The sequence below is a fragment of the Pseudorca crassidens genome, chromosome 10, assembly GCF_039906515.1.
Source record: "Pseudorca crassidens isolate mPseCra1 chromosome 10, mPseCra1.hap1, whole genome shotgun sequence".
Classification (NCBI taxonomy): domain Eukaryota; kingdom Metazoa; phylum Chordata; class Mammalia; order Artiodactyla; family Delphinidae; genus Pseudorca; species Pseudorca crassidens.
Window position 1 is genome coordinate 101,446,794 of NC_090305.1, and position 23,126 is coordinate 101,469,919.

Here is a 23,126-nt window from a genome sequence, read left to right on the forward strand (position 1 = left end):
TGGATTCAAGCACAACCCCAATCCTACTCTTTATCAGCCAAGTAACTTTGAAATGGCATTTCTTTCATTCTTTCTGGTAAACTCCTACTCATCCCTCAAGTCCCAACTCAAACTTCACCTTGTTTGTGAGTTATCCCCAACTCCTCCAGGACAAGGGAGTATTGCCTCTTCTGGGCTCCTAAGCTCCCATCCCTAACTCTCACCATGGCACTAAGCACCCTGTGTTGTGATTCCTGCTCTGTCTCCCTTTCTTGATGATGAGCTCCTTGAGAGTAGAGAGCTTATCTGATTCATGTTTAAGACCCCCAGTGCCTTCCCTTCACCCCCGGTGTCCAACATAATGCCAGCCGGGTGCATCACAGCCATGAATAAGTGCAGAATGCAGGAGTGTTTGATTGAATCAACTCACTTTGCCTGCTGAGCTGCTGTCAGAGCAGACCTTTTGTACTGGGTGACTAAGTGGAACAAGTCACAGTCACCTGGGATTTACCAGCTGTTGATGGCCTCTCTTTAAACACTGCAGCTTCTCTACTGGCGCAGATGGAGACAGGAGTCAGCGTGTCCCTGCCTCAATCCAGCCTCCCTCTGAAGAAGCCTTCCATGGGGTTTCTTTCAAACACGTCTGCATCCTGTAGTTGTCTCTGTTGTCTGGGTCCCTCCACCCCCTAGCCAGAGCTCACAGCAGCCAAGAAGAGGGGGTTGGACCGCATTTAGCTCCAGGCCACGGAGGGAGGAGGTGCTGCTCGCCTGACCCTGTCGTCACCCCATAGCCCCCAGCTCCCACCTCATGCCTGCTTTTTCCTCTTCTGTCTTCCTTGGGATCCAGGCTCATAACGCTCTCCAACCACTGGGCACCGTCCTCCTTTTCCTCTAGCTCTGCTTGTCATCCTCACCCCTGTGGGCCGTGCACTTCCCCAGCTCAGTCTATGGACGCATCCCTCTTGGAGAGGGTGAGGAGCTCATGGGCTGTGGGGGCAGACCTGGGTACAAATCCCAGATCCCTAATTTCCTAGTTAGGTGCCGGGGCAGATGGTGTTGGTGCTTCACCCATAGCCCCTCGGGTCCTTTGCGGTTTCTGGGGGAACCCTCCTCCAAGTCAGCTGTGCTTTTGCCACCAAAGGCTTGCACCTGCAACCCTCCTCTGGAGGCTGCTGATGGGCCACAAGTGCAGAAGTCTAGACAGGCCCAGGAATTTACGCCTCCCACCCCCATCCCCGATGCCCATTACCAAACGCTGTGGAGTACGGGAGTCGGAGAGCCCCTCTCCCGTGCATGGCTGGGGCCAAGGCTGGGGGTGACTCACACTGTAGGGTGGGCAGGACTCTGCCTGAGATGCCCGCCTGCTCTGCTGCTTCCCCACCCACCCCTCTTCTGCCTTTTCCTCAGAGCACTTCCTTCATGTATCTCTTGTCTCTGGGTCTGCTTCGGGGAACCTGAATTAAGACAGTGACTTGGGCAGGTCCCTGCACATTTCAGAGCCTTGGTTTTCTCATCTGTAACTTGGGGTTAGTCGTGTATACTTCTTAGGCTTGTTGGCAGGATTAGATAAAATAGTATGCAAAGTGCCTGGCGTGGGGCAAGTAGTGAGTGCACAGTTACTCTTAGTGATCCCTCTTTTCGGAAAGTCAGCCAGAGGGGCATTGGCCTGGGAATGGGAGGCCTGACTCTTGTTCTAAAATCGCTGATCATCCTTTAGTAAATATCTTTGCCTCCCTAAGCCTCAGTTTCTTTCTTTTTCTTTCTTTCTTTTCTTTTCTTTTCTTTTCTTTTCTTTTCTTTTCTTTTCTTTTCTTTCTTCCTTCCTTTCTTTCTTCCTTCCTTCCTTTCTTTCTTTCTCTTTCTTTCTTTCTTTCTTTCTTTCTTTCTTTCTTTCTTTCTTTCTTTCTTTCTTTCTTTCTTTCTTTCTTTCTTTCTTTCTTTCTTTCTTTCTTCCTTTCTTTCTTTCTTCCTTTCTTTCTCTTTCTTTCAGCAGCTTTATTAAGATGTAATTTACACAGTGTGCAGTTCACCCATTTAAAGTAAACAATTCAGGAGTTTCCAGTATGTTCACAGAGATGTACTACCATCATTACAGTCTAATTTTAGAACATTTTCATCACCCCAGAAAGAAAGCCCCTACCCATTACAGTTACTCCCCATTTCCTCCCACCCCAACCCAAACCCATGACAACCACTGATCTACTTTCTGTGTCTACCGATTTCCCTATTCTGGACATTTCATATAAGTGTAGTCATATAGTGTGTGGTCTTTGACGATGGCTGGCTTCTTTCACTCAGCATGATGTTTTCAAGGTTCATCCATGTTGTATCATGTGTCAGTACTTCATTCCTTTTCATGGTTGAATAATATTCCCCTGTATGGACATACCACATGTTGTTTATCCATTCATCTGTTGATGGACGTTTGGGTTGTTTCCATTTTTTGGCTATTGTTAATAGTGCTGCTCTGAACAGGTTTTTGTACGGACAAACGTTTTTATTTCTCTCAGACATATATGTATATATTTAGGAGTAGAATTTCTGTGTTATACGGTAACTGCATTTTTAACTTTTTGAGGGGTTGCCTGCTTTCCAAAGAGGCTGCACCATTTTACAATCTCATCAGCATGTTTGAAGTTTCCAATTTCTCCACATCTTCGACAGCACCTGTTATTGTCTTTCTGATTGTCGCCATCCTGGTGGGTGTGAAATGATATCTCACTGTGGTTTTAATTTGCATTTCCCTGATAGCTAATGACGTTGAGCATCTTTTCAGGTGCTTATTGGCCATTTATATATCTTTTTTGGAGAAATGTCCATTCAGAGTCTTTGGTTATTTTATAATTGGGTTAAATGTATTTTTATTGTTGATTTGCATAAGTTCTTTATATTTTCTGGATATTTTTCCCTTATCAGCTACATGAGGCCTCAGTTCCTTTGTTTGTGACTTGCTGTGTTCCTCAAATTAGGCACAGAGTATGTAAGGTGCCTGACACATCCTGGGTAGCTGTTAGCTGTTATCATTACTGGAACATTCTTTTAATTCACAGGGCCAGATAAGCCTCTAGGTATTATCTGATCTGACTCTCCCCTCTATCTACCCATTTCACAGATGAAGCAACTCAGGCCAGAGAGAGGTTACTTCTTTCTCTTGGCTTCAGAAATGGCTTAAAGCAGGTCTGGGATGGAGCCCTGACCATGTGGGCAGGTCATCTCCTCTCCTTCCACCTCAGTGGTTTCATTTGCAAAACAGATGTGAGGGAGGGGGTTACAGCTAGCTGGCCCTGAGCATCTCATGTGTGCAAGGGCTGTCTGAAAAATGTAATCTCACTCAGTCCTCCCAACTTCACTAAGTCGTAGGTGTTCCTACCTGCCCATTTCACAGATGTGGAAACCGATACTCAGAGAAGTGAAGTCCCTTGCCCAGGGGCTCATGTCTAGGAAGTGACAGCATCAGGATTCAGTCCCAGGATTTTCCAACACCAACACCTGTCCTCTCTTCTGCTGTGCCTCCTGGGGAGCACTTTTCCCTTTTTCTTCATTTTCTGATATTTATTGTGGTTATATCATAAACTTTCTAATAACCACAGAGGAAACCTGAGGAAAAAGAGAATGCTTTTATCACTTCTTAGATCTCCTTACCTGATACTTTCAAATGCATCCAGGCCTAGCTGAGTCCCACCTTTATAAAGGGATGACCTGGGGAGGCCAGAAGTTTAACCATCTCCAAGGCCAACCCCAGCCTAGATTGTGCTGAGTTTGGGGGCAAAGATCCATTGGGCCTCTCCTTCTAGAAGTCAGGCAAATCTGCTTCCTCACTGGGGGTGGAGGTGGGGTCTCTTGGGGCGGGTGCTCTGTTTCTTTCTCTTCTGTATCACCAGTGCCCAGCACTGTAAACCATCATAGCTGGTTCTCAGGCAGCACTTGGTGAGTGATAACAGTTGGTCAGAGTTGCCTTCTGCTGATTAAGTCTTACCCGTGGTCAGCCCCGGACTTTCCACCTCCAACTGACATGTTAATATAATGAAAGCAAATAGTTATATAAAATTTACTATATCTGATTGGCACTATTCTAAGTCCTTTACATATATTAACTCAGTTAATCTTCACACAACCTATAAGATAGATATTACTGTTACTCCCATTTTACAGATGAAGAACCTGAAACAGAGAGGTTAAGTCACTTGTCTGAAATTGCACAGCTCAGAAGTAATAGAGGCAGAATCTGAACACAAGCGGTCTGGCTCCATGCTCTTTACCACTGAATGTTTTGCTCCCTTTCTTAAAAACTGCCAGTGAAACACAACCTGCCCTCCCTCCCTCGTGTCTTGAAAGGAGGCTCCCTTTCTCTCAGGCAGGCATGGGAGAAAAGCCTCTCTCACCATGTCAGGCATTAACAGTAGGAGGGGAGGAAGCACTTTCCTAAGGTGCTCAGATAATGATTTCCAAGCACAAGGGAGAGAGAGAATCACTCATTATGACAGGCTAACTGGGTGCGGGCTTTGTCCCTGGGGCTTCTGGCTTTATTTTTCCATGGTGTTTAGAGTTTTTCTTAAAATGAATGATATTCATAAAAGAAAAAAAAAAACCTGCCGATAGCTGCCCATTGGATGGCAGGTCCCAAATACACATCCTTCAATAAAAAACTAGGGGGCTCTAGGTCTATCCACCCCTCTACAAATGACCCAATTTCGTTCTTTTTTTTGGCTGAGTAATATTCCATTGTATGTATGTACCACATCTTCTTTATCCATTCATCTGTCAGTGGGTATTTAGGTTGCTTCCATGACCTGGCTATCGTAAATAGTACTGCAGTGAACATGGGGGTGCACATGTCTTTTTGAATTATGTTTTTTTCTGGGTATATGCCCAGTAGTGGGATTGCTGTGTCATATGGTAATTCTATTTTTAGTTTTTTTGTTTGTTTTTAACATCTTTATTGGAGTATAATTGCTTTACAATGGTGTGCTAGTTTCTGCTTTATAACAAAGTGAATCAGCTATACAGATGAACCGGTTTGCAAGGCAGAAATAGAGACACAGATGTAGAGACCAGATGTATGGACACCAAGGGGGGAAAGCAGGGCGGGGGAGTCATGGTGGTGGTGGGATGAATTGGGATATTGGGATTGACATATATATGCTAATATGTATAAGATAGATAACTAATAAGAACCTGTTGTATAAAAAATAAATAAATTAAATTAAATTTAAAAAAGGAGGGGGCTGTGAAAAAAATGCAAGTGCTTGGATGCTAGGGCTGCAATTTGGATTCAGAAGGTCTGAGGAGAGGCCTAGAAATGGGTATTTCTAACGAGCTTCCCTGGAAATTCTAAGGTCCGCCAGAGAGGGCAGGAGCCTGGAACATAGCACTGGAGCCCAGGAACCTCCATTTTCAGCCACTGAGGAATAAAACTCCTGCTCACCATTGACAATGGAAGCATGATTCAAGTTCCGTCCTACAAGTTGCCTCCTCTGGGAAGCCTGCCCTGATTCAAAGTAGGTAATCACTTCTTCCCTGACCTCCCACAGCCCTTTGTATACCCATTAGACTTGACATCATAGAATAGCTATTGTATTGTGTCTTATCTGCCTCTGTACACCCAGCACCTATTCCGTTGCCAGATATAAAGTTGGTGCTCAATGAATGTTTGTTGAACAGACGACTCAGCAGAGTCCACTGCAGCCCCTGTTCGGAGCGTATCGTGGTCAGGCTTTCAGGCTGGAAAGACCTGATTTCTAACTTTGCCACTTGCTGTCATTTTGACTTTGGGCCGCTCATGTGCTCCATCTGAGTCTCAGTTTGCTCATCTGGAAAATGGGAATAATATTAATCCCTCCCTCTCGGAGGAGCTCAGCTGATATAGGCAAACAGTGCAATGGTGCTTAAACCCGAGGTGTGGTGCTGGTATGTGTGGGAGCAGGTGGCCTGGGGGCTGTGTTGTTCCTGTTCTGGAATGTGGGTGCTCCGAGAGATGTTGTTCACATGACTTCTGGGTTCTGGGCCTGCTTTTCCCTGGGCTCACAGCACTTGGTGAGGGCGGGTGGAAGTTCCAAAAAGAAGCAGGTGACGGTTCTGGGGAACAGCACCGCTGGCTCTTGGATGTTGTGTGGAAGACTCAACCTCCAACCACCTTCCCAGCGTTCCCACTCTGCCCAGCTTCCCTTCCTTTCCTGCCCACCTTGCAGGGCTCTTCAAGGGTTCCTGGGCCCCTGCCAAGCAGAATGGGGCCCTACGCTGAGCCCTTTACACCTCAGTGGCTCTGAGGTCAGAGTTGATTCCGCCCCCCTCTCTTTGGAGGTCCTGGCCTTGCAAGTCCTGTGTCCTTGGGGTGTGGACAGCCAGACCTTTAGACTGATGAACCGGCTGTCAGAAAGCTGCATAGCTCAGTCCCTGCTAAATCGTAGCCCAAGTGATGGGCGTTGTTTGCCTCAGAAGGAGGGGGAGCGGCTCTGCCATGGTGCAGTGTCCTCTGTCATCCTAGCTGGGGCTTTTTACTGTGGCATCTTTGTCCAGCATCAGATGATTGCATCCTCGAAACATGACATCAGTGTTATTATTACTATTACCGTTTTGCAGTTGGGAAACTGAGGCTCTAAGAGAGGAGCTGACTTACCCAAGGGCAAACCACTTCACTCTCGAGAAAGCTGGAGTCCAGCTCGGAGCTGGCAGAGGCCACTCACTGCCTCTGAGCGAGTGAAGGGGAGGGAAAGGCTGTGTGTTATGCTTGTTTATCTCCCTGCTTTGGAGGATCAGGATCTGGGACCTCTCTGACTTTCCCTAACCCACCCTAGAGTTAGGAGACCACCCAGTTATGGGAGGTAAAGTAGCACAGGCTGGGAGACCTGGTTCTGGCCTCACCTACCCCACTAGGGTGCTTTGCTTTAATGTGATCATGTATAAAAGTGGCTCTAGAATAAATAGGCAGACAGTTACACAGAACAGAAGAGAGTCCAGAAATAGTAAGGTGACATGGAAAATCACTGGAGAAAAGATAGATTACTCAATAAATGGTGTTGGAACAATTGGAGAACCACCTGGATGCAACTCACGCCTTTCACCAGAATTAACTCCAGATGGATCATGTACATTTTTTTAAAAGCTTAAATACAACTACCTGAAGAAATAAGAGATTTTGAAAATAATCTCAAAGTGGGGAAGGCCTTCCTAAGTATAATGTATAATCAACAATATACCAAATTTTTGGTAAATTCTAATACCTAAATATTTTAAATGTCTTCATAACAATACTATAAGCAAAGTCAAAAGACAAATGAGTTACTTGGAAAAAATAGTGACAAACAGATATCCCAGACCTGAGCTAATTTTCTTAATATATAAAGAGTCCCTACCAATCAATAAAAAAAAATGATCTAACCTCACAGGAAAAAAGTGGTGAAAGAAAGAGAACAGAAAAGGAAATACAAATGGCATTTAAACATGTGAAATGATATTCAACTTCCCTTATTATAAGTGTAAATTAAACTACAATGAGGTATAATTATATCAGATTGGCAGAAATTTTAAAGTTAGACAAGACATCCTGTTGTCAAGGTTGTGCAGAAACAGACACCCTCATAAATTTCAAATGCTGCACAAATACTACAGCCTCTGTGGAGATTACTTTGGATCTTACAAATTTTTAAATGCACAGATCCTTTGACCCAGCAATTCCACTTCTAGAAGTCCATTCTACAGACAAACTTGCACATGTGTGAAGTGCTGATTGTATGAGGAGAGTCTGAAGTGACAAAAGCTTGGAAACAGCCATAAATAGCCACCTCTAGGGCACTGGCTAAATAAATGGTCATCTATCCATATATGGCTTACTGTGCATCTATGGAAAAGAATGAAGCCAGCCCATATAAACTGATATAGAATGCTTCCCCAGGACCATTTGTTTAAAAGAAAGGAAGGCATGAGTAAGAGAGGAGAAAAGAAAGAAAGGGAGGAAGCAGGAAGCGAAGAGCATACGATGCATATGCGTGTGTGCACTTAGCCTGGCCCTGGAAGGGCACACAGGATACTAGTGACAGATGCTCTGGGAATAAGATCTGAGTGGCTGGGGGATAGGGCTTGTTTCTTAACTCTATTTTCTTAGTATCATTTTTTTCTAACCCTGTTCATAAATTTAGTTATCACATGTCCAAATAAATAAATAACAAAACAACACACAAACACCTGACACATAAGAGGTATTTAATATCTGTGTGTATATATACACACATATATATATATACACACACCACATCTTCTTTATCCATTCACCTGTCCATGGACATTTATGTTGCTTCTACGTCCTGGCTATTGTAAATAGTGCTGCAATTAACATTGGGGTGCATGTGTCTTTTTGAATTATGGTTTTCTCAGGGTATATGCCCAGTAGTGGGATGGCTGGGTCATATGGTAATTCTACTTTTAGATTTTTAAGGAACCTCCATGCTGTTCTCCATAGTGGCTGTATCAATTTACATTCCCACCAACAGTGCAAGAGGGTTCCCTTTTCTCCACACCCTCTCCAGCATTTACTGTTTGTAGATCATTTGATGATGGCCATTCTGACCGGTGTGAGGTGATACCTCATGGTAGTGTTGATTTGCATTTCTCTAATAATTAGCAGAGCAGGAATAGAGATGCAGACGTAGAGAACAGACGTGTGGACGCAGAGGGGGAAGGGGAGGGTGGGCTGAATTGGGAGATTAGGTTTGACATAAATACACTACCGTGTGTTAAATAGATAGCTAGTGGGAACCTGAGGTATAGCACAGAGAGCTCAGCTAGATGCTCTGTGATGACCTAGATGGGTGGGAGGGGGATATGTGGCAGGGAGGTCCAAGACGGAGGGGATATATATATACACATATAGCTGATTCACTTTGTTGTACAGCAGAAACTAACACAACATTGTAAAGCAATTATACTCCAATAAGAAAAAAAAAAAGAACATCGTTTGAAAGGTGTCTGATGCTGGAACATTAGTAGTAATAATGATGATGTTGTTGTTGTTTAAGGTTTTTCTGGGCATCCCGCAGGCTTGGTCTGCTTGTCCTGAAATTCTTCCTCTATGGGCTTCAATTTTATCATCTGTAAAGTGGGCCCATCTGGGTCTAATGTGGGTGATTCCTGACCCTGCAGGTCTGGAAGCCTTCCTCGTTTTCAACAGGAGCTGCCCAACTCCTCTCCCCCTGCCCCCTATTTACTGGAGGCCCCTCAGGTCTCTGCAATTTCAGAACTGCCTTCTTCCCAAACCTCAGAGTAAGGTGAGGATGGAGGGGACCCAAAGGCCTGGAATAACCCAACCTCAAGGTCATTACTGTGAGCCCTGCTTGCTACTGATAACAAAGCTATCTTTTTCTCTGCTGATTAAAGTGCTAACAGATTTCAGTAAATCAAAAGTTTTTAATCTTCTGTGACACAAACATAGATGTTTTTAAATGGATACAGGGGAATCCTAAGAAACTAGGAAGGTGCATTTGGAAAGTCAACTGAAAATGTGTCTTTCAAGTATTTTTTCTCTTAACTACAAAGGTTATATAACAGAATTGCAAAACATTTTGAAACATAAAAGGAAAAAAAGAATGTCTTCAGAAATCCCAACCCTTAAATACAGCTCCTACTATAACTGTTATTTTTATGTGGTTGTTAACATGGGACATGGTACTCATTTAGTTTTATAGCTGCTCTTTTCCATTTAACGTGTCATGAGTGTTTTCCCACAATGCTTCTGTATCCTCAAATTGTAATAACTACATAATAGCCCATCAACTACTTGTGCCTTTAGTGATTTAATATTTCCCTGTCGCTGGACATTTAGATTTCATCTCAGTTTTCCTATTATAAAAATATGTGATACAAAGGTTTCCTGCATATAATATAGAAAATGGTTTTTTAAAGGGGCCTCAGGACAAGTCAGAAAAGAGATATAAATGGCCAGAAAACATTTGGAGGGAAAATATCTAACTTCATTGATAAAATTAGGATACCTATGAAATATCACTTGTTTAATTTCATCAAATTAACATTCAGATTTGAAAATGACAGTATCCAGTGTCAGTGAGAATATAGTGAAAGCATGAAGGTACTATAGGTTTTATGAAGAGCAATGGAGTATATACATATCAACAACCTTAAAAGTGTTCATACCTTTAGACCCTGTAATTCCACTTGTGGAAATTTACCTAAAGAAATAACCAGATATATGCACAAATATTTATATATAAGAATGTGCACTGCAATTCTATTTATATAGTAAAAAATTAGAAACACCTTCAAATGTTGAGATGTAAGTTATAGGTATAAATTACGGTAAATCTGTGTTATGGAATTTTTATGGAGCTGTTAAAGATCATGTTTTTGAAGAATCCGTAATGGCACAGTGTCATGAGGATGCAGAGCCAAACAGTCAAAATACTGTTCTCCTAATTTTAGAAGAGATTCACGTTATACATTTTACTTATGTAACGTTATATATACATGTATACACACACGCATAAACATATACACACATAGAATGGTATTTATATAATTTATGCATAGAGAAAAGGCTGGCAAGAAACGCACCAAAATATACATCAAAGTGTTAACTTTGGGGGAATGGGATTAGGAATAATTAAGAGTATTTTAATTTTCTTTTTATACCTTTTTTCAATTTTCCATAGTAATTCTTTTCCTATTAGAGTAAAACAATGCATATTTTTTAAAAGCCTGATCATATGAAGACTAATGAGATTATCAGATCAAATAGGATTGTATAGTCATAATCTCATGAAGTCCTCTGACTGACAGCCATTAGGAGTTGCAAATGCTAGGGCCACGGGCTTCAGCCAGACAATAGATGAAGCTGATTGGGTTGGTCTGCTCACATTTCATGGATAATTTTGTCTTTCCTGCTTCTCTTGAAAACAATCAAGAGATTTGCCAATACCGGGCCCACATTCCCACTTGGCAAGTGCGGCCGGAGCTGAGAGGCAGCTGGCCCATTTGACTGCAGCATGCGCTCAAGCTGTCCACAGCCCTCCCCCGTTCACTGGCCTCCACCAACCCTGTTGTCCACGCCTAGCCTGCTGGCATAGGAAGTCCTCGTGACCCCTGCTCGCCCTACTCCTCTGCTTGGAGGTCAGGTTCACGGCTTAGTTACCTGCACGTTCCTAGCCCTCCTCTTAGGCTGCTCTGCGTGCTTGTTAAATGAGTTTACAGGTGAGTAAAGGGATGCCCAGAGAAGAGTGGTGTGTTGTCCAAGGTGACCCAGTGACGTGGTGGCAGAGCCAGGACCAGAGTACATCTCTGAGCCCAGAAGAGGACATGGTGACAGGCCATTCCTTCCGTGGAAAAGGATCTTTCCTGAGCTCCACTTTCTCCACCCAGGGTAAGGGGGGTGATCAGCAGCCACTCTCAGGAATCCTCTTGGGTAGATGTATCCGTGTGTCATGACCCACAATAGTTTCAATGAATGTAGGGCAGGAAGGAAGACTTTGCAGAATGCAAGGGTTTGGGAAGAAGGGGAAAGTATGGAAGGGACACTGGTCTACCCTTGACTCATCTGGGACTCATGGGCAAGCCATACTGCCTCCTTGCTCTGATTTCCGTGCCATGAACCACCCACCCACCCCCATGTCACTCAAGGGTCATGAGAAGGGCTGGAAGTATTGTTAAGAAATGCAAACTTCTTGTCATCTTGTCCTTGGCAGTCCCATCTGCTCTTCTCTTTTTTCCTCTTCCAAGTGTAAACTCATGGCCTAGACATGACCTGGGGTTTTGCCTTAATTCGAAGGGCATTGGCAAACTTCCTCAAAATGAACATTATTTATAAAACTTCTGAAATACTTGTTTCAGTGATAAACTGCAGGATGAGAATAAGCATCTGATTAAAGGGGGGGAAAAAAGAGAGAAAATTCTTTTGGCTAGAAAATTATTACATCATCAGAGAAGGCTTCTTTTTGACTTGTGCCTTCATTTCTCTAATAAGCCTGGCACTGTGCTAAGCACTGTGGGAGAACCAAAGGTGAACAAAATTTGGCTCCATATCACATAAAGAGTAACGCTCATCTAATACTCCATGCACTCCCCAACATCTCCCAGCCCCTGGCAGCCAATCAGGGCCAGTAACTAGTTCAAACCAGTCAAGTCCACAGCACTTAACTGGCTGTTGGAGACCCTCCGGCACTCACTTCCGCCGTGGTGTTGATCAACAGTGTTTCAGATGATGAAGTTTCATCCTCTTCATCCTGGCTTCCTGAGTCACCACGTGGAGCAGAATGCCCTGCTGACCAGGACGGGCCATTTGCTTTGTTATACCTCTGAGATTTGGGTGTGAATTTGTTTCTGCAGCATAACCTAGCCTAGGCTGACTAATACAGTCCCTACTCTCAGTAATAAGGGCTACCGTTTATTGAATGCCTACTGTATGCCCAAGAACGTAACTTGTTTTATTTCATTTAATCCTCACTGCAGCCCTGTGAGAGCTATTATCATCTCCATTTCTCAGACGAGGAGCAGTTCAGGGAGTCTTGCCCAGTGTCATGCAGCTAGTAAGTTGCAGAATCAGGATTCAGCCTCAGGTCTGTCTGACTTCAAGGTTGCTGTTTCCTCGTAAACTAGTTTCAAGTTCAAGAGACCTTAAACAAGAAAATGTATTCTGCAGGCGAAGGTTGGAGGCTGGGGGAGTGGGACGAAGGGGAAGTCCTTAGTTTTCCACGAGGAGGAACATCGAGGTTCAAGATCCCCAATCAGAACGCTGGTGTTTTGGAGACAGAAATGCCATTTTAAACGTTGTTTATGTGTTGCATGTGTAGAAGCCATTAATATCTGTCAGATGCATCCCTGCTGTTTCCTTCCACCAGCAAGAAGAATTCCAAATATAAGCTGTTTGCTGTTTCATAAGTATTTTAACCCAGAAACAAAGCCAAAGTTGTAAAAACATTAGAACAGGAAGGGACCTCCTGTGAGAGGCCCTCACTTTTTGCGTGGAGGAGGGTGAAGCCCAGAGATGGGAAGTCTCCCGTTTCAGATCACACAGTGCGCTCCTGGCAGCCCTCTCAGCTGTGCCTCACACACTGAGCATTGGCAGGAGCCCACGGAGGAAAATGCTTGTCTGCTCTGTAAGATCCTAATGCTTCTTGAAGGCAGGAGTGGCATCGGACTCATCCACTCGTCCCCGTCCCTTCATGCACACATTTGCCAAAATCTGAGTATTCTCACATCAGTTATCCCTTTTGAACTTCACAGGAACCCTCTGAGTGAGCGAAGCAGGTCTTGTCCCCATTGTACCAATGAGGAAGTCTCAGCGAGGTGGAGTGAATTGTCCAAGGTCACACAGCTCTGTTTAACTGCAACCCAGATCTCTTTACTCTCAGATAAACCTGTGATCCTTCCAAATCCAGAAGACAAGTTCCTGTCCTAGACCAGCCCAGCGGTGACGGGCATGGCTCTGCATTCACAACCCAGCCGTTTGATCCTTCTGTGACTCAGTTTACTCATCTGTAAAATTAGGAAGGTAATAGTACCTCAGGAAGAATCAAGTAAGCTAACACGTACGACGGCCTTAGAGTGGCTCTGGGGACACAGTGCTCGGTCCGCATCAGCCAGGACCCTGATGAGATCCCGGGCAGCGCTGGATGGATCGTTTGGCACTTCTCAGGGACCTTAGGGGTCCATGAAGTGTAGCAGTTTGTTGTTTTGCTGAGACAGAAGTTAATGGCTCACATGGAATGGTATGATGATGATCATTTAAACACACACCGCTTTGTGGAAAGTGGCCACTCAAGGAGTGAGAATGGTGCAAATCCAGGTGGCTGGATGAGAGTCGGGCAGGAAGCCTGTGCCTCTAGAATGTGTGTAGGGAGGAAGTTAGGAGTCTCTCTGGTGCCTCGTGAGGAGACTTTGGGAAACTCTTACGGATGTTGGTAGAAGGGTGTCCTCCAGGTGGTACTTAGCCAGGGGCCCAGGAACACCCACTTGTGCCCTGCAAGTCCCAAGAGAGCATATAAGCGCCCAGAGCACGCTGAGCAGAGTGGCATTCTGCAGCTGTGGCTCCGGCAACCCACCCGAGCCCCAGATGAGCATGACGGGACCAGACCGGAAGGCCTCTGCCCGCTTCCCTGGTCCTCACTTGGACCTGAACTCTTCCCGTCCCAATAGTGAGAAGAGACCCGGCCATCACATGCAGCGCCAAGGCCAGGCTGACCCAGGCTGGTTACCTCAGGCCTCCTGGGGGCAGCGCAGTGGGCCAGCCACATGGAAGAAAGAGCTAGTCTTGAAGTTTGTTGGTTTGGTAGGAGTTGTCCAAGCACAAATGCAGATAGATACATAGTGTACCCGTATGGGTTGGGATAAAGTGGGCCAGGCCCCAGATCTGGGGTCTTTTCTGAAAGACACTTGTGTTTTCTAGGGGGGAGAGAGAATGACGTATTGTTAAGGGTGATGCGGCGCAGTTAGGGAATCTGGCACCTGAAGGCAAGCAGACCTGTGTTCAGATCGCAACCTTGGCACTTTCTAGTTGTGTGCGTTTGGACAAGGGGTCTAATTTCTCCAAGCCTCCATGTATCAACCCTAAAATAGGAATGAGAAGTCCTACCTGCTTGTTGTAAGGATTAGAGATGACGTAGGTACTTGTGAAATGGTGGCTGTCGCGTCGGGGCCCCTGGTCTGTGCCAGGCTGTATGCAGATGCTTGCCTGCTCTTCATCTCAGTGTTCCGCACAGTTCACAGCCTTGGCCTTCCTCGTATACTAACCGCACTATTGTTTACTTACTTTCTAAGTCAGTTCACTTTTTTTTGCCAGTATATAACATTTTTTATTTTAGAAAATTAGGTAGCAAACATTTTGTACTCATAAGCTACATGATGGAATTCCCCAGTCATTTATTTTTTAATTTTGTTGAAGTCTAGTTGATTTACAATGTTGTGTTAATTTCTGCTGTTCAGCAAAGTGACGCAGTTATACATATATGCATTCTTTTTCCTATTCTTTTCCACTATGGTTTATCACAGGATATTGAATGTAGTTCCCGGTGCTATAACACTAAGAGCTTGCTGTTCATCCTCAACTCACTTTTTAATTTAAGCCCCATCCTGAGCAATCATAGCCATGAAATTATGGGCTTGATGTGCTTTTTTTCCCAACATGCCTTAAAATATATGCATAACCATTAAAACAATAATTTTCTTTGTGTGAGACAAAGAAGAAAAGAATCACTGTGCCCTCCAACATTAATCTGCACGGCACACTTTGGGACACCCCAGATGTCCATGTTTAATCCTCAAGATGTCCTGTCAAGAGAAGTACCCCCTGTTTGAGATAAAGAAATGGATCTCCCGATTAACCAGACATCACCTTGGTAGCTTTCAGAGGTCAGTCTGACATTTCTTCAAGACATTTTCTTCTTAAGAGGGATCTTTCAGATCCTGAATCTCCGAGCCTGTCACCAAAAAGAGCAAAACACTGTAGCGAGTGGTTCCTGGACCCTGCAGGTTCCTGCAAGGTGGTGGTTCTTTTTGAAAAGATTCAAATGCATCTCCGTCCCTTGTAAATCAAACCCAAACCTCCAATGTGAGGGGAAACCATAAACAGCTTTGAACGGGGCTGGCTGGACAGGGCTGGAGGTGACCTTCGAAGCTGGGGACCATGTTTAGGCATATCTGCCATGTGGTCCCTCGACAGCCTGCCCCACACCCTCCACTCCTGGGTTGGCTGGAAATCCTGTCCACCTCAGCGCAGTGGGTGGGAATGACCGCTTGTGTCCCTGCCGGAGCTCAGGAATCTGCATGCATTCCTCAGAACGTAGTGACTTTACCATGGCATTGCCTCAAATTATGGGGTGTCTGGAGACTAATCCCGGGGCGCTGCTACAGCGTGTGTGGTGCTCTCGCACCTTTGAAATCCTCAGCGCAGGTGTGCTGCTGAGTTCGCTAGGACTCTCTGGGTTGCAAGGAACAGAAACTGCCTCAACCGAGGAACTCCTCATAAGGATACAGAGGCATCGCAAGGAAATCAGGGCAGGCTGGCAGAGGAGCCTCAGGAAGGGCTGGAGCCGTGGCCGAAATGGAGCAGAAGCCCCCTGTCCTTCCCTGCAAGCCCTCTCTCTCCAAGTCACTTCCTGGTTGTCTGATTCACTCCTGTGTGTCTGAACAGACGGACTGTCCAGCTTCCAGCATCCATGGGGCAGAAGGTGGCCATCCATAGCTTTAGAGTCTTGTGCCACCCAGAGAGAGACTGAAGTGCTGTCTCCATCAGGCCTGATCCCTCCCGCACTCCCAGGGAAGGAGCCACACCCTCTGGCCCCTCAGCCCATCCTCCTCCCTACAGCCAGAGTGATGTTTTCAAAATGCAAATGTGATTATATTCTTCCTTCCCAATAAGACACTCCAGGGGCCCCTCGCACTCTTAGATGAATGCGAAACTCTTCATGAAGTCCTGCGCGGTCGGGCCCTGCTTGACTCTCCAGCCTCATCCTTCACTCCCTCTGCCCAGCCTCACTGGGGTCCCCTGGATCCTCAGCCAGGCCTTTGCTGTGCTGTCCTCTCCTCTCCCTGCCTGCAGCCTCCCCGGCCAGGTCACGCTCCCTATTCCAGACACTCATGACCTTTGTCACAGATGCACGTTTACATTTCACAGACGCACGTATTAGGAGTCTTTGACTTTTACGTGTCTACCCCCATGCAGCTGCTCACTCCTCCAGGATGGAGACGTGTCTGTTTACTCCCCTAGTGTGCAGGGGGTGCACCTCAGAAACAGCAGTGCTGATGCTTCAACCTAATCGCCTCATCTCCCCGAGCCTTTCAGAGTATCTGAACTTCAAACCCGTGTCGTATGTTTGAGATGCTGCCCTTTTGGAAACTGCCTATGATGCTGTCGTAGGGAATTATATTCCAAATCACCAGGAGCCATTCAGCTACTCAAAGTGTGGTCCACGACCAGCGGCATCGGCATCACTGGCGAGCTGGTTAAAAATGCAGAATCTCGGACTCGACCCCAGCCCTACTCGTTGGGAATCTGTATTTTCACGAGTGATTCACGTGCAATTAACGTTTCAGAAGCACTGGGTTAGGACCCACTTTGTATACATTCCTATAACCTCCCTTGATTTCTTTCCATTTCTCACTGCTGCTTCAGTGTTGGGCTTCTCTTCTACACCGTGAGCTTCCCGAAGGCTGGGACCCTGGAAGACCTCAGGGCCAGGCACATGTTCTCACATATACAGGCAACGATACTTTTCCCCAAAATCACTCCCCAGGAGAGGTCCACACAAGGCCTTTCATATTACAGGATGCTCTATGAATTATTTTGTTTTGAACAAAACAAAATAATGTGTCTGGGGAAGGCACATTATCTGAAAATGACCTCAGTGCTAGTTTGGATGTTTTTAGCGGTCACGCAGTGGATGCCATAAAAAATAGGTAAAGAAATGCGACCCGATTTAGTTGTCATTTCTGTTCTGTGTGGCTTCACAGCTGTAACTGCTGTGTGTTGCTGTACGCGGGCCCTTTGAAGATCATCTTCAAAAGTGTGTGCTTCTGCTGTGGGGTCGCAACCTGCATCCACAGAATTAATTTAGAGAAACAAGACTGCTCACCGAAGGCTGCCCTCCTGTCTGCACAGTCCCTAACACCACAGCGTTAGCTCCTAGGGACAGAGCAAGGAGGACCACGTTTGGAGGTTGTGACTGGAAAGTCCTTGCTCTGCCTTTACAGACTGGTGAGTGCAGGCGAGTTTTCAACTTCAGCCTTCATTCTGTGCCCGGAAAATGGGGATGCTGCTCTCTGAGGCCACTTGTCTTTCGGCATCATTTATTCCAGTGTGTGGCTGAAGCGTCAGTTGTCCAGCTACCCCCCAGGACCCTCAGTCACTACCCTCCTTCACTACCTGTAGCCTCTTATATCTAAAGCACGGGAGCAAAGCTGTCGGTCATAAGAGCTGCAGTTGGTCCTCTGTGCCCTCACGCCTCCTGTTCCTGCACGCCCTCCACCTTGCACACCCTCCACCTGGCACGCCCGCAGTGCTTGCTCACTGCTCTCTCCACAAAGTCCCCGCCAAACCAGCTTCCATTCCCCACCCTCACTTTCCGATTCCCCACGCTCCAGACATTTCTCTTTCTGATCTAATTCCCATTTTGTCAGGGCCCTGCTGCCAGAATTTTATTTAATGAAGGAACTGGGTGACAAAAGTATATGAATGACTTGAAGGCCCATCTCTCATTATAATAACAGTTGCCGCTCTGTACTGGACACCTGGTTTTGCCTGGCTTCTGGGTTGGATATGCAGGTGCCTGGCGGTGCTGTTCCCTGGGATGGAGAAGAGGAAAGTGGGACTTCCAACCAAGATGGCCGACTGAGCTTTCAAGGGAGATGCCACCCCTGGGCCCACCCCTAATGGTTGTGGAGCCCAAGGCAAGAAAGAGTACAAATGGTCTAGGAGTGGCTGCAGTCATGGGTTTTGGGGGCGTGGGGTGGGAACTGAGGTTGTGTGGGGCCAAATTGTAAGGGGTCTTTCATGTCAAAGACAGAGTTTGTCCTGTGGGACATGGCGAGCCGGTGAGGAGTGAAACAGGATGCTGGAATGATCTGATGGCATCTTAGGACAGTCCCTCTCATAGCAACATTGAGAAAGGATCAGAGAGGGCAAGACTGGAGGAGGGCAGCCCAGTTGGGAGAGGGTCATAGCATTCCTGCCGCCTGAACCAAGGTAGTGACATGAAATGAAAGGGGATTAATGTGTAAGAACTCTCCAAGGCAGAAGCAGGATGGTGAGGAAAGAGGATGACTTCCTGCTTTACAGGTGTGTGGCTGGTGCGGTCCTAGGTGCCCCAGGAGGAGGCTGGGAAATGCCAGGCGTGAGGTGCCACTCCAAGGGGAGTAGTCCAGGAGGCGTTTGGGTGTGTGGGCCTGGGCTTGGCAGATCGGGGCAGATTCGGGGGTTGAGGCAGGGTTACAGAAGACTAGAGCTGCTGTCCAGATGAGAGAGGATGGTGAACCAGCCCAGAAGCAGTGGCAAAATGATCTAGCAGAGTGGATAGAGTTGAGAAGCATTTAGGCGGTAAGGTGGGCAGCACTCGGAGATGGTTGGGACGTGGAAGATGAGATGGGGTGAAAATCAAAGTTGACTCCCTGTTTTCCAGATGCCACAGCATCTGAGAGGAGGGCAGTGCAGTCCACGGGACAAGAAGCAGTTTTGGGGGAGAGATGATGGCTTAGTTTGGACGTAAGGAGTTTATTAGGGAGGTGAGTGGGAAAGGAGGATACTGATGAAAAGTGTTAATGCACAGATTACTTCTGTGGGCAGTGGAGCCTCAGCCCTCCTGGGGACCTGCTGAGTCCCCAGGGCCACGCCGGAAACCGCTTGGGCATCACTCCTGAGGGGATGGTTAACTCACCAGCACTTGCAGCCTGCTCCATGGCGGGGGGTGGGGAGAGAACGTCCGCAGGAGGAGAGCCCCTGTCAGAATACACAGCTATCTCAGAGGAGACCAAGGAGTCCGCTAGGTTTGCGACAGGTGATGAGACAGCTCGGGTGGGTTGAGTCCCAGGCGTCTGAGACTTCCAGCTCGAGATGTCCCCAGGCAGATGGTGGTGACACTGCAGTAGCCACCAAGGAGCCCTGGATGCTGTGCCCTGGAAGGATTGGGTGTTCATGCTTGTTTAGGGCCCTTGAGTGTCCATGGTCTGGTCAGACCCGCCGTGCATACTCATCTCCCCTCCCTGGGCTGGCTGCTGAGCCCATGCTTCAGCCCTCAGTTCCCTTCCCGAAGAATAGGCCTCGGCTGTTTCTACACCTCTGCCCTCCCTCCTTCTGTATCGAGAGCACCACTTGTCAACAGTTCCGAGAAATGGGGCTCATTTAGCAAAGAGGAAGCTGGGGGCCTGGGAGAAGATAGGTCCATTCGAGGATAATCTGCAGATCGAAAGACAAGAGTGCCGTGTTGGGGTGGGGAGCGCATGACACTGGCGACGCCACGTGGGTTTCCAGGAGTCGGAGGAGAGGCCTCTGCAGAGCAGAGGGTGAGCGAATGAGCGAAAGACGAGGAGTTGGTGCCAGGCCCCTGTCTCGGCTGCATCCTCTTAGCCACAGACCAGGCAGGGTGTTGAACGGGTCTGCATTTCTGTTTCTTTATATTTGCAGTGAGATAACATGCCTAGGCCAGCATGATCTTACAGAAATATACGCAAGCCACAAATGTAATTGTAAATATCTAGTAGCCACATTCTAAAAATAACGAGAAGCAAGTACCATTCATTTCGCTAATACGTTTTATCTTCAGTATATCCCAAATATTACCATTTCCGCATGCAACCAACGTAAACAATTTTGAATGACTCTTCAGTATATCCCAAATATTACCATTTCCACATGCAGCCAACGTAAACAATTTTGAATGACATACTTTACGTGGAGGTGGTTGGAGGGACTAATTCTTCAGACTCTAGTGTGTACTTTACACTTACAGCAGATCTCAGTTCAGACCCACCACATGCAAGAACTCACCAGTCACCTGTGGCTGGTGGCCACATGTCCTGTGGTGCAAGCCCAGGCCGCCTGCACTGGAGAGCCACAGTGGGGAGTTCAGCCCCCACCCACCTCTGCTGGTCAGATCTTCATTGAAGGGTCCAAGCCTCATAGTTAGATAATTACGGTACTGGAGGATTTACACTGTGGTGTGAGCTTTATAGGCAAGGTCTTATTTGAGCCTCACACCCACCCTGTGAGATATGTACCGTTATCCCTATTCTACAGGTGAAACAGTTCAGGCACTGAAAGTTTCAGCAGCTCGCCTATAGTCCTGTTTCCTATTAGTGGTGACTCCAGGATTCCAATGCAGATCTCTTTGACTCAGGTCTTGTGTTCATCCATGAAACATACTGCCAGCCCCAGGAGACACACATTCTCATTCACCTCAGGGCCTTTGCACGTGCTTTTCCCTCTGCCTTCATTGCCCCCGCCCTGCCTAGCTAATTCCCACTTTTCCTTCAGGTCATGGTTTGGACTATGCCTCCTCCAGGAAGCCTTCCCCACATACATCCTCCCTATCTTGGGCAGGGTGAGCCACCTCCCCAGCGCCCCTGGTGTCCCTGTTCCCCGGCCATAGCACTCATTGTGCCATGTTGTAACTGCCTGTTTACCTGTCTGTTCGCCTCCTGTCTGTCTGGCCCATCACAGTCCTCCCAGCATAGCACAGAGCCTGGCACGTGGTAGGGACCCAGGCATATCTGTCACATGCTGTTAGGGATCCAAGATGCTGCCTGGCTGAAGACGTACACAATTGACCACCACTGTTGGTTCTGTTACAGATGTTCCCCAGATAAGGAACCTTAGGAACAGTCACTGTGGTTGATATGTGTAATAGTCACAACTGGCAGCCATTCCCCTGTTTCCTGGCAAAGAGAACCCTCATTTTGTTTGGGTAACTACCCGTCAGGGAAGGTGATCCTGTTTTTAGCTCAGCCAATGCTGGGAAATCTACCCCCATTGCTGGTGAGTCACTCAGTAGTGGACTTAAGGCATGAGGAAAGTTAGTGGGGCTGGGATCTAGGTGTTTCTAGAAAAGATCTCCTTGATCTTAGGGAAGAAACTCAAAGGGCAGGATGTTGTCATGTCTGGGTGTGACCTCCAGGTATTGGCAGCCATCTTGTGACCAAGAGGTGATCCCTGAGGCCATTCCTGACAGACACTGAGGATGGCAGAGCCAAAAGGTGGAAAAGGAGTCCTTGATGACGTCCTTGAGGAGCTGAATTAACCAACCCCGGAGCTGCCCTAACTTGGGATTTCTCGTTAGAGGGAGGATACATTTCCTTATTACTACAGCCAAGTGAGTTGGGGTTTTCTATTCCTTTTAGCCTAAATCATCCCAACAATTACACTGTGGTGGAGAGATAGTACAGTCTGAGAGCTGGTGGAGAACAGAGCAGGGATGTGGGCTCCAGCTCCGGCATTGATGGCCTGGGACCTCTTTGTACAAAGCTCGGATGCCACTTCTCCACAAAGCCTTCCCAGAGGCCCACCAGAAGGTGGGACCTCCCTCCTCTGGGTTCATCTGTCTGTGTGTCTCCGTGACCCCTGCTTGCGTCTTCTCTCCCTGCGGCTCGTGGGCTCTCCGAGAGTGGGGCTTGTGCGTTTGTCATTTCTGTGTCCCCATGGTTGTACCTTGCACATAGTAGGTGCTTGAAAAATCATTGGGCTAATTAAGTGGAAGGATGAGTACATTAATATTGCTACTTCCTAACTCATAAGAGAGAAGATATTTCCCCTAAGCATTCCATCTGGCTGACAGATGAGTAATCGTTTCCTGGCTCTGAGGCTCAGCTGCTTCATTTGTAAAATGGGAAAGTTAGACTAGATCTTCAGTTCAAAGAGACTCCATGACTTGATAGCGTTATACAGTGAAGGACTGCTATGTGCCAGTCTGTGCGATACAGGGAATTAGACACATTCCCGTCTGTCAAGATGCTCAGGGTCTAGGGTGGAGGTTCTTAACCTTTAAGGGGGGAACAGACCCCTTTGGTGGCCTCTTCCCAGAAAACTGCTCCTGCCCTCAGAATTCCATGGACGGTTGTAGGGGATCCATTCAACTAGAAAAAGGCATGCCGAGGCCCAGCCCTGCCTTCCAGCACTGTCTGAGCTGGAACAGGGGAAACAAAGGAAGAATACCATCCTTCCAGAGGGGCCCTCTGGGCAGAAGGGGAGGCAGCATCTCCACTTCCAGAGGTGCGGACAGAGGCAAGCCCTGGTGACTCCAGGAGAGGGACTGGAGCTCCCCAGGAGTTCAGGGGAAGGCCCTGCTGCTGATGTAGGAGTTCGACAGGTGCTCAGAGGGAGGAAGGCGCACACCCCAAGGTGGGGAAGGCACCTCGTATTACGGAAGTGTGCCCCAGAACAAAGCGGGACAGGAGACTGGGGAGGTGGGCAGGGGAGGGGTGGAATTCCACGTGGGAGAGGAGCCCAGGGGACGGGGCTGGATACAGGGTGCTTCGGGGTGTGCCAAGAGTGGAGAGCAGGGTGGGAAATCTCGACGGAGGTTTGTAAGGACCTAACATCAGACGCGGGCTTCCAGAAACCAGACTGAAAAATCAGCGCAACCTCAGGCTCTGTTGGTCAAGGCTCGTTGAGAGGGAACTGCCCCCCTGAGAGGGAACCACCGGGGAGGAAAGCTCCCCTATCC

The 23,126-nt window shown here is 47.1% G+C and overlaps 1 protein-coding gene across 3 annotated transcripts in view; it reads left to right on the forward strand.

Annotated features, from left to right (window-relative positions):
- The window catches only part of HRH1 (histamine receptor H1), an 83,509-nt gene that overhangs the window by 23,185 nt on the left and 37,198 nt on the right, over nt 1-23,126 (forward strand). Inside the window, exon 2 of one of the 3 annotated variants that reach the window (XM_067755481.1) lies at nt 5,316-5,477. The exons of the other annotated variants lie outside the window; for them this stretch is intronic. The gene's annotated coding sequence lies outside the window, so the exon portion shown is untranslated. The remainder of the gene's footprint in view (nt 1-5,315; nt 5,478-23,126) is intronic. 3 annotated transcript variants of the gene reach the window in all.